Genomic DNA, 12425 nt, shown 5'->3' on the forward strand with positions numbered 1-12425 from the left:
CCAATAGATTCTATGGGATGCAAAGGACTTTATTGGTGCACCCAAGAATGATAAAAGGGAACGAAGACAACCAGATAGATATCAGGCTTCAGTAGTTCAGGTTGGGGAACCCTCTAGTTTTCAGGAGGTCGTTCAACATTAAGTATGGGTAGATGCTATGGTGGAGGAAGACAGTTCTATAATGGTCAATGACCTCTGGGAAGTGGTACCTAGGCCTCAGGACAAGTCAGTAGTAGGTTCAAGATGGATCTACAAAGTCAAATATGCTACAGACAACAGTGTGGAGAAATACAAAGCCAGGTTTGTGGCTAAGGGGTATGCTCAGAAGGAAGGGATAGACTATGAAGAAACCTTCACCCCAATAGCCATGTATACTTCTAATAGAATTGTGATATCCCTTGCAGCACAAAGGGGGTGGGAGATTCTCCAGATGGATGTCAAGACAACATTCTTGAACGGGGTGATAGAAAAAGAAGTATACATTGAACAACCAGAGTGTTTTGAGACACATGAGAAGAAATCTCATGTATGCAGATTAAAGAAAGCCTTGTATGGGCTTAAACAGACACCTAGAGCATGGTACAGTCGAATTGATGGCTACTTGCAGAAGATGGGGTTCGTCAAGAGTGACGCAAATCCTAATCTCTACTATCTTGTTGTAGAGAATGAGCCTCTAATCCTGGTGTTATATGTGGATGATCTTTTCCTGACAGGATCATCTAGGCTCATCAAAGACTGCAAGAAGAATCTAGCCACAGAATTCGACATGAAGGATTTGGGACAGATGCATTATTTCCTGGGGTTGGAAGTTTGGTAGCAGAAGGGTGAGATCTTCCTTGGACAAGGGAGATATGCTACAAAGATCTTGAAGAGATTCAGGATGCAGGACTGTAGACCTATGGCTACTCCAATGATCACCAACTGGAAGAATATTGATGCATCAGAAGATAAAGACGTTGATCCCACCTTGTACAGGCAGCTTATAGGGTCCCTGATGTATCTGGTCAATACCAGGCCAAACATTTGTTACGTTGTCAACACCCTCAGTCAGTTCATGGTGGAACCCAAGAGGGTGCACTGGGCAACAACCAAACATGTTCTCAAGTATATACAAGGAATAGTCAAGCATGGACTATTGTACACCCAAGGCAATGACATCAGGCTGAGTGGGTTCACTGACGCAGATTGGGCTGGAAGTTTAGTAGATCGGAAAAGTACAACTGGGTACTGTTTCAACATTGGATCAGGAATGACCTCCTGGTGTAGTAGAAAACATAAATCTATGGCTCTGAGCTCAGTTGAAGCAGAATATATGGCAGCTAGCATAGCTTCGTGCGAATGGATATGGCTTAGGAAATTGCTTGTGAATCTATTCAGGAGAAGGATGGAAGCGACCGAGGTTTTGTGTGATAATTAGAGTTGCATCAAGCTCTCTGAGAATCTAGTATTTCATGATCGATCGAAACACATTGATATTAGGTGTCACTTTGTCAGAGACTGTCCAACGAGGCACAGTGCAGTTGAGGTACACTCCTACAGGAGAATAGGTGGTAGACATCCTCACCAAGGCTATAGGAAGAACAAAGTTTGTTTATTTTAGGGAGAAGATGGGGATGGTGAAGAATCAATTTCAGTAGCAGAAATGAATAAGTATAGGGAGTTGCAATGCAACAGTTAGCAATGGCAGTGCTATGGGTAGCATGATGCAGCATATTCATAGGGCGTTGTAGTACAGATGTAGTAGTGACAGTTGCAGTGTCATGGACAGTAGTACATGTTGCAGCAACGCAGTAGATGAGGGGCAAAGGACCAATGTCATGGATCAGTGTGGTGCTTTTATTGGGAAACACTACTAGAGCACATTCCTCGCTAAGAGGGAGTGCTGATTTTGGGTAGAATCGGATGTGTTCTAGCTCCAAAAATTTTGTGGAGGGGCTAGAATACATGAGATCTCCAAGACCCATAAATCGTTTGGAGAAATTCCACCTAGATGAGGGATTATTAAAATAACTAATATTTTTAATGGGTTTCGAAGTCTAAACTTAGGAAAATAAAGATATTAATGGGTATTAATAAAGATAAGGGTAAGAAGCTTCTAAGAGACGAGGATCAAGTCTGTTTTAATCCTAGCCGTTGATTAGAGACTTAATCTCGGTCGTTGATTCATCAACAGGAAAAGTATAAGAGAAGACTTGAGGATCATTTGGAGACATACCAACGGATACTTAGTATCCCAAGGAAAGTCGATTCTCAAAGAGAAGGAGATTGATTTCAGAGGGAGAGTTGCAGGGTGGAGGAAGAGGAGGGCATCAGAAGCAGTCAATAATTAAGGAGGTGACGTAGGGGATTGAGAGACAGTGCAAAGGGAAGACGCAGTCCTCACGTAGGCGGACGCAAAACCACGCAGAGTGACGCAAAAGTGGGAGAAGGGTCTCCAGGGTGTCAGAAAGTTTCCAGGAAAGGGATGAACCTTGTCTCAGGTGTTTTCTCTCAGTAGTGTCTCAGTTTCTCTGTAAAATCATTCCTTGTAAAGCGATTGTTGTTGAAGATTAATAAAACCCTCATCTACTACACCGGTTTTCCCACATTGGGTTTTTCCGGGGACAATTGTCCAAAAACAATTGTGTTGATGTGATTGGTTCTTGTGCTTGTTATTTTCTCTATGTAATTATGTGATAACTGTAGTAGAATTTATTTTAATGTTTGCTGAAGGGATTTCGTAAATAACTTATTGTGAGAAATAAGTATGTGAAATAAATTAATTACTGCAGTAGAATTTCAGGTTAGAAATTTTCACAGTTAAAAGGCCGATTTGGCCATTCTAATTTCATATTCACCTTTCTTCTTGGTTGTGGGTTTGTTGTGGGTGTATGAGAGCAAAGAGAAAAGGGTGTGGGAGCATTTTCAAGGAGATTCAAGAAACAGGGAGATGCATTTTTTCTATTTTTTTGCATTTTTATTCCAGCGGTTTGCATGTGCATTTTTTTTACAAATTTGTGCATTTTTTATTTATTTTTTTACAGCATTCATGGCTCAATCAAGGGTAGCAGGGAAGGGAAAAAAGAATGAGAATAATGTCCCCATTGGAGATGCCCCCTCCTGTTCCAATTTCATCAGGTTCTGTTGCAAGTGTTCCCTTTATTGCAAGTGGGGCTGCAACAACTACTTCAAATGTTGAGGGAAGACAACATCCTCAAGATAACAAATATCCTTTGTGGAAATATGTCACAAGAGAGAAAAGGCCAACCATCAAGATGAAGGGAGGAGGCAATGTGAGTTGGAAATGCAGCTATTGCAACACTAATTTCACGAGCACATATTACCATGTGAAAGCTCATTTGTTGGCTTTACCAAGTTGTGGAATTGCAACTTGTACAAAGGTGCTTTTACCAAAGAGGAAAGAAATGGAAAGAGAGGCCAATGTTGGTATGGAAAATGTGGCTGCAAAATTTAAAAAAAACAAGAATGATGACCCCCTTCCATTCTTGAGGAAAAGCAACAACAAATTCCCATTTGAGAGTTTTGGTGGGGGACAAGCAGCGAAAAGAAAGGCAATTGCACTTGGTCCAATGGACAAGATTTTTCAGAAAGAGAAACGAGAAGAGCTTGATCTCACCATTGCCTTTTTGTTCTATCAAAAATTCATATCCTTTAATGTTGCATGCTCACCTCTATTTATTGAGATGTGCCAAGCTCTAACTCAAGGGGCTTCATCAGGGTATGCGCTTCCTAGGTCAAAGAAGCTTAGAGCCACATTGTTGATGAAGGCAAAAACAGAGGTGGACAAAATTCTTGACCCGATTAAATCAGCATGGCCAACATCTAGAGTTAGCATTGTTTCTGATGGATGGACAGATCCAACACGACACCCATTCATCAACTTCATCGTGTCTTCCTTGAATGGTCCAGTTTTGTTGAAATCAATGGACGGACTTGGACAATACAAGGATGCACAATATATGAGTGAGTTGTTTATTAAAGTTATTGAAGATGTAGGTGTTGATTCTTGTGTGCAAATCATTACATATAATGCATTTGTTTGCAAGGCTACTGGAATGATTGTGGAAGCTAAATATCCACAAGTGTTTTGGACACCTTGCATTGTCCATTCATTGAACTTAGCACTTAAATCTATTGCTTTTTATGTGATTTGGATTGGAAACATTATTGAGGATCTACAACATATCCACAACTTTGTACAAAATCATACAAATGCCCTCACTATCTACAAAGAGTACACCAATCTATCATTGTTGAAGATTGCGGATACACGGTTTGCCTCTTCATTCATCATGTTGGAGAGGTTGAGAGAGGTCAAGACCGCTCTTGGGGCAATGGTTATTTCAGAGTTTTTGTCTTCTTGGAGAAAGACAGATCAAACAACCTCTAAAAGAGTGAAGGACACATTGTTAGATGATGCTTGGTGGGAAAGGGTAGATCTACTTATTCAGATCATGGACCCTATCATTTCTTTGCTTCAATTTGTAGATACAGACCAACCCATCCTAGGAGAGGTTTATGAGGGATGGGATTCCATGATTGAGTCTAGGAGGAACATTATTTTACAGAGTGAGTGCACCGAGTATGAGACATCATCAGAGGCCTTCTTCACCACCACACAGGATATTCTTGTCAGCAGATGGGACAAGAATTGCACACCTTTACATTGTTTGGCTCACTCATTGAACCCAAAATACTACAACCATGAGTGGTTGAATGGTGGACCTTCCCGCAGATTCCCTCCTCACATGGATGGTGAAATCTCACAGCGGAGGAAAGATGCATTCAGGCAGATTTTTCATGATAAAGCATCCCTTGATGGGGTGGAGGATGCCTTTGCAGAGTTTTCCCCTAACACTGGTCGATTTGCAAGATATGATGTGATTAGAGACAGGGGGAAGCCCTATTCTTGGTGGGCAACTCATGGGGAAGTAAGCCCTCCTCTACAACAATTAGCCATGAGGCTCCTCTCTCAGGTGACTTCATCCTCTTGTTGCGAGAGGAATTGGTGCACATATGGGAATTTTTTTAGTGTCAAAAAGGGCAGGCTTGAGCAATCCGGGGTAGAGACAATGGTGTATGTGCACACCAACCTTCATCTTATTTACAGGAAGAGGCATGAGTGGTTGAAGGGAAGGACAAAGATGTGGGATGTCTTTCCTGATGATATGGGTCTGGACAACAGTGTTGAGTTGGCATTGGCCAACTTGGATCTCAATGAGCTAGTGCTACAACCTATCACATTTGATGATGGTGATACTGTAGAAGGGGTCATCATCCACACCAACAGATGTAGAGATGACTTTGGATACAGAGGAGGAGGATGCAGTAGAGGAGAGCAATGGTGACCATGATGATGAGTATAGTGATGCTGATTTTGATGATGAGGATTGATGACTCATGAGCTACCCACCGCCTTGAGGCTTGTAGACTTGTAGTTGTTTTGTATTTTCTATTTCTATTTGCCATTGGCATTGTACTACGTATGTAACTCATTTTGATTTTGATGACTTAATGAGAAAAGTACAGTGTTTTGTCTTTATCCTATTGGATCATTGATGAATTGAATATGTATTATGATTTATCATTTGTTGATTTGTGGTAGCATCGGATGTGCTCTAGCCACGAAATTTGGTAGAGAGGTTGGAGCACATGAGATCTCCAATATCCAGAAAGGGTTTGGGCAGATTCTAAACAGTGCAGGCGATATTAAAATAATTAATATTTTTAATGGAGTCCCTAAGTCTAAACCTAGGGAAATCAAAATATTAATGTGGATTAATATAAAACTGTGTTAGAATGGTCCAAAAGACATGGATCAAGCCAGATCTAATCTTAGCTGTTGATTAGGGACTTAATCTCCGCTGTTGATATGTCAATAAGAAAAGTATAAAAGGAGGCTTGAGGGTCACTTGGAGAGTACACCAGATGATCGGTCATTCTATTCTCTAGAGCAGAGTTTGCTAAGAGAGATAGAATCAATGATCGGACTTGCAGCTGAGGGGCATTGAGTACAGAGAGACAGAGAGGCAGAGATAGTGTCGGGAGAGTAGCGCAGGAGCCAGAGAGAGTGACGCAGTAGTAGCCAGGGCTCACTTAGGGCCACACAGAGACAGCTAGGAGCTGCGTAGTGCTTCAGAGAGGCCAGCATTGCTGACGCAAAGGGCTAGAAGGCTGACGTAGACCCATTCAGGGTGACGCAGGGCCAGCGTTGGGCAGAGAGAGGTTGACGCAGTCTAGAAAGGCAGACACTGGGGCTTTTGGGGCAGATTGGAGCTGAGGAGTTGCCGGAAGGTTTATCCGGGGTTTCAGCTGGGACATTTGTCTCAGACTGAGAGGTACTACTGCGAAGGAAATTCTTTGTTGGGTACGCTGGATTTGGCACCCAGATTGTACTATGAAATTGCTTAATAAGAAAACCCTCAGATAGCTGCACCGGTTTTCCCGCATTGGGTTTTTCCGAGGACATTGGTCCAAAAATAACGGTGTCATTTGGTGTGATTGTTTTTGTTTCCTTTAGTGGTTGATCTATAATATGTTGAGCATGCACTAGTGTTTATTTTCAGTATTTACATTGTAAATAACTTGTTAAGTAACGGAACAAGTAGGTACGAATAAATCAGTAAAGTGCATGGAGGGTTTCTAACTGGTAGACTTAGAAACTTCAAGGTGGTATCAGAGCGTGGTTGTAGATCACAGGAGAACTGAGGACATCAGCCGAGCGGAGCAATAGTAGCAGAAAACAGTTGTCCCGAGTGATAGTAGCTATTTCTAGCAGAGCAGCAACAAGGGAAGGGTGATGCAGTGCCTGTGTCATCAAGGGTGAGCTAGGAAAAGGCAACGCAGAGGCTAAGGGAAGTAAAGGGAGACTCACGCAGAACCATGCAAAAGCTAGGAGGGTTGGCGCAGTTGGTTGAGGAGGCAGGGTTGTTGGTGTTGGGATTGCATAGAGCCTAGGAGATCTCACCTTCAGGTTGCTGGGGTTTAGGAGGCTGTGGGAAAGTTGCAGAGTGGAGTTGGTGAGGTACTGTACTACCAAGGGTTTCTAGCCGAGAAATCGGATCAATGGTGCAGTTGCACAAACGATAAAAGTAGGGGGCATGTCGACATCAGCAGAAGGATTTCTAGGAGGGAAATCGAGACTCAGAGGGAGTCACATCGAGAACTTCCAGGAGGGAAGTAGAAGAGCATCATGGCACTACACGGAGTAAGAGACCAGGACAGACTGGACGGAGTGTCAAACTTCGCAGTCTGGAAGGCCAAAATCTTATCTGTACTTGACAAAAATCGTGTCAAGCACTTCGCCTTGAAGACGATATCTATCCTAGTCGACCTAGCTGAGAACGACGAGTATGAGAAGGCAATGGCGAGGGCCAAGAGCATCATCCTTGACGGGGTCAAGGACCATGTAATACCACACATTGCCGAGAAGGAAATGACATATGAGATGTGGGAGGCCCTAAAGAAATTGTACCAACATATTTTTGTGTAGAGAAGGATGTTACTAGAGAATCAACTGAGGTCATATCAGATGAAGAAGGGAGAACCGATTGACACCTTTCTCAGAGGATTGAATGAGATCCGAGATCAGTTGACTGCTATAGAAGCCACATTGGATCAAGAATTGATGGTGAGGACAACCCTAAATGCAATCTTAGAAGACTGGGAGGTATTTGTCCAGAGTATACTGGGCAGAGGGACACTTCTACCTTGGGATGAGATGTGGGCGTCTCTTCGCCAAGAAGAGATCAGACGACAGTCAAAGGCATGAAGCAACAGTAAGGGGATCAAATTCAAAAAGGAAGAGGAGGAAGATGTTGCCCTAGCATCTGAGGGTAAGCAAGAAAAGCGGAAGAAGAAGGATCTCTACAAGATCAAGTGCTTCCACTGTGGGGAGCTGGGTCATTATGTGACCCAATGTCCAAGGAAGAAGAGTAAGGGAGAGTCTTCCGAGACTAGGGCAGTGCTAGCAAGGGCAGAGAAGGAAGTGGAGACGGATGATGATTGTGCCATGAGTGCACACGCACCACTTGAGCGGAAGTGGGGAGACATTGAGCTGTAGTTAGGCGGACTACAGGCGATGAAGGGCAGGATCCTCAAGGTACCCAGCCTCTTGGATTAGACCTTGCTACAGGAGCCCCGATGAGAAGTAGCAGGACTGGCTGATGTGGGTAGAGACGAATGTGGATGGAGCAACAGAGAGAGCTACAGTGCAGGAGTCCCGAGATAGCGCGAGGCTAGCAGGCTGCAGCAATGCGAGAGGCATGGGAGTGTGCACTAGTGCAGGATGGCACAAGAGAGGTGTGAAACAGTGTGAGATGCAGGGAGTTGTTGCAGCAGTGCAGAGGTCAGAGAGTGAGCACTTGTCAGCGACAAAGGGAGCTTCAGCATCAATGGGTGTCTCTAGCCCAACAAAGATGTCAAAGTTGGGAGATCAGTTACTTACTTCTCAGTGACTGAGTTGCAGTGCAACATTGGGCAACACGATGCAACATGATAAGAGAAGTTGTAGTGTGGATGCAGTGTTGGGAGAAAGGACCAGCAGCAACACGGATGTAGAGGGAGCTGTCGTGTAGATGCAACAGTGGTAGTGGTAGTGGCAGAACCATGGGTAACGGTACAGGATACAATAGTGCAGAGGATGGTGGGCAACAGGCCTAGCATCAGCACAGGGATTGATGTCGGATGATCAAAGTAATACTCAGTGAGCAATATTACTAGAGCACAGTCCTCGCTAAAAGGGAGTGTTGATTTGTGGTAGCATCGGATGTGTTCTAGCCACGAAATTTGGTGGAGAGGTTGGGGAACATGAGATTTCCAATACCCAGAAAGGGTTTGGGCAGATTCTAAACAATTAGGAGATATTAAAATAATTAATATTTTTAATGGAGTCCCTAAGTTTAAACATAGGGAAATTAAAATATTAATGTGGATTAATAAAAAATAGTGTTAGAATGGTCCAAAAGACATGGATCAAGCCAGATCTAATCTTAGCCGTTGATTAGGGACTTAATCTCGGCCGTTGATATGTCAACGAGAAAAGTATTAGAATCAATGATCGAAGTTGTAGTTGAGGGGCATTGAGTATAGAGAGACAGAGAGGCAGAGATAGTGCCAGGAGAGTAGCACAGGAGCCAGAGAGAGTGACGCAGTAGCAGCTAGGGCTCACGCAGAGGCAGCCAAGAGCTGCATAGTGCTTTAGAGAGGCCAGCGTTGTTGATGCAGAGGGCTTCCTGAGGCTGACGCAGACCCATTCAGGGTGACGCAGGGCCAATGCTGGGCAGAGAGAGGCTGACGCAGTCCAAAAAGGCAGACGCTCCAAAAATAATAGTGCCATTTGGTGTGATTGTTTATGTTTTCTTCAGTTGTTGACCTTTAATATGTTGAGCATGCACTGGTGTTTATTTTCGGTATTTACATTGTAAATACTTGTTACGTAACGGAACAAGTAGGTAGGAATAAATCAGTAAAGTGCATGGAGGGTTTCTAACTGGTAGACTTAGAAACTTCAACATCATTTATGTCACAATTGTATTTGATGCATAATGTTACTTTGTAAAACTTACATATAGATGAAGATCTATGTTTGAATCAATGAGAATTTGTGTAAGAAATATCTAATTTTTAATATATATATATATATATATATTTTAATAAAATAATATATAACGTGTCCTGTTCCGGGGGGTCGATGTGTCTGTGTCCGACACTCGAATCCCCATGTCCTTCGTGTTCCTTGTCCCTGTGTTAGGTGACTTGGTTTAGCACATATCTGCTCTACTGTAGAATTCCATGGTGCCTATCTGCAAGCTGTTGGAGAAGATACTTTAAACTTATCAGGCTTCTACATTTTTGCCTTTAAATTTTAAACATCCTTCTTAATTTTGGCTCAGTATAATTATGTGACATGGCTAGATCATCCATGTCTGTGCATAACTATGTCTTACGGCTAGACTGTCCAAGTCTGTGCATCTGGAAAAGGAACATACTGTTAGGACTCAATCAGCATGTTGTTCTGGACTATTTTTGCTATTTTGAAACTCTCTTGCAGGCTGTATCACTTTTTAGGTTTTTTGTATGTAAAATAAAAAACATCTACATCCATAAGTATTAATGAAGCATAGCTGTATATAATTTGTAATAACAAAATGCTGATGGCATGTTATGCATTATTTTAATTAATCTTTGAAGTAGAGCTTACATAAGAGAATCAATAAAACCACAAAGCTAGGGAAGACAAGGATGAACTACAACAATTTATGAAAAGTTGCAGCTGAAATTAGTATATTTATTTTCAATCTTGACATTGAACATTTATCTATAAGCCCTGGTACTACAACAAACTTCATCTTTAGTGCCCTCAGTTTCCTCTCCCTCTGGATGATTGAAGCCTCTTACTAACTGAAATCTTAGATTTTTTTTCATTTTTGGATCTAAAAAGCTCTAGGAAAGAAAAGTCACACATTTATCAAGATCAGAGTCAGCTCAAAATGCTTGTAGAGAAAAAATTTGTAGCCAATTTTGTACATAAAATCAGATCATAAAAAGTTTCTTGTGACCATCGGAATTTGGGAATGATACATCATTTCGGAGTCCCAAACATACTTTTACTCAGTCATAACTAAATATCCAACTCTTAAAGTACTTCACTAATGTTTGTAGGCAATGGTAACACAAAATTAACTTAATGCTTTATGATCTCATTGCTTGTGCCTGTGAGTATATAAGGTATATAAGTCTGATCTGAAACAGTTGACCATTTTTTTCCCGCAGGTCAGTGTGATGAGTACAACTGATGTTCTGGCAACTGTTCACGGAGCTCAACTAGCAGACATGATCTTCATGGAAAAGGAGAGTTTTGTGATGGAAATGTTTCCAAAAGGCTGGTTAGAATTTGCAGGAAATGGACAAAATGTATTCCAATGGCTTGCAAGTTGGTCAGGAATAAAGCATGAGGGCACGTGGCATGACAAAGAGGGACCTGCATGCCCAAACCCTGAGAAAGGAATATTGCATTGCTTCGATTTTCATAAAGATGGGCAAGTTGGACACAATGAGACTTATTTGGCAGGTTGGACAGCAGATGTCCTTCAGAAGTTCCAACGCAGGACTACGCATTTGGCTACTGATAGCTCGGGCAACGATTTTGTGCCTCTTAAATGTCCTTGTGATCATGTTGATGTTTGACAATTGTTCCCTTCAAACCTTACTATGCCATCTGTATTTTTGGTGGTAGATGTTTCAGTTACTAGCTGTCTTTTAGTTATGGTTTTGAAAGCCATTTTAAAAAATGCAGCCAAATGTTAGATCAGGGCCTCTTCCATAAAACAAGTCCAAAGCTCCGGATTGTATGCAGGTGCTGATCATCTCTAAAACCCTGACGTGACTTCCAATCTGAGCCACATTACGCTCATGGATCCTTGATTTGGGCAACACCTTTCCAATTCGAGCACATTCTAATATTATCCAACCAAATATTAGATCATATGATCAAATTTGACAGAATAATCATTTTAATAACGAGAAAAGCAATCTTAAGGGATAAACTGAGTATTGGACTTTTGATAGGATCGAAGCTATTTCAATATTGCACAACAATTAAGAAACACATATTTGTAATTTCTGCTTTTGGATGTTTATTCACTTCTCATCCTGTGGTGACATCATATAAACTGTTAAAATCTGGAGTTTGTCAACATTTTAATTCAACAGAAAATTTTCATTCCCGTCCTCTAGCTTAATTTAATGCCAAGTAATGGTGGCTAGAATACCGGCTTTGACAATCGGCATGTCCGCTGCAATAAAGATATTTTGTCCCTTTCATCGCAAAACCAGATACATGTAGCAATGCCTGTGTTGTAGCATTGAAAGGTCATCCAGGATTAGGATGGCGTTTATCTGAGATGAGAGAAAATACAAACTAGTCTAATAAGATTCAGTCTTCAGGCATTTGTAAATTATTCTATCCATTGACGAATTTGTCGTGGGATAACTATGGTGAAATTTAAAGAATGATTTTACAATGTTCATTGATATAAAGTTTATATTTTGTTTTTTAACAGAAAAGGTGGTATCAGAATCAGTCTAAAATTACCTCCTCTTCCTTCTGCGTTGAGCTAGTATTTTAATGATGATGGTATTACACCAATGCCATCTCTAATAGTTGATCAGGTTCAGCACTTGTGCTTGTCAGTAGACATTATGGTAACCAGGTTAGGGAGGAAAATTTTTAGGGCTAATACTTTTAAGTAGGTTAATTTTCTATTTTTTTTTATTAGCATTTTTTTTTAAATTTATTTGCTGAAATTTTATAGTATAAAATTATTTTACTTTGAAAATAGCTAATTTTTTTATGAAAATTATATAAAATATTAGAAATTTTAACATTTTAACAAAAATATCACCAAAGATTTTACTGTTTGTAT

General features: G+C 41.3%; 1 long non-coding RNA gene across 1 annotated transcript in view; it reads left to right on the forward strand.

Moving 5' to 3' along the window:
- LOC149181725 (uncharacterized) overlaps positions 1 to 11311 on the forward strand; it is a 114893-nt gene extending 103582 nt beyond the window's left edge. The window contains exon 2 of the long non-coding RNA XR_016257558.1: positions 10774 to 11311. This is a non-coding gene — a long non-coding RNA (uncharacterized LOC149181725). The remainder of the gene's footprint in view (positions 1 to 10773) is intronic.
- The last annotated feature ends 1114 nt before the right edge of the window (positions 11312 to 12425 follow it).

Source organism: Pinus tabuliformis, chromosome 3_2, assembly GCF_031772625.1.
Source record: "Pinus tabuliformis cultivar Carrire ecotype Pingquan chromosome 3_2, CPIR1, whole genome shotgun sequence".
NCBI classification, from domain to species: domain Eukaryota; kingdom Viridiplantae; phylum Streptophyta; class Pinopsida; order Pinales; family Pinaceae; genus Pinus; species Pinus tabuliformis.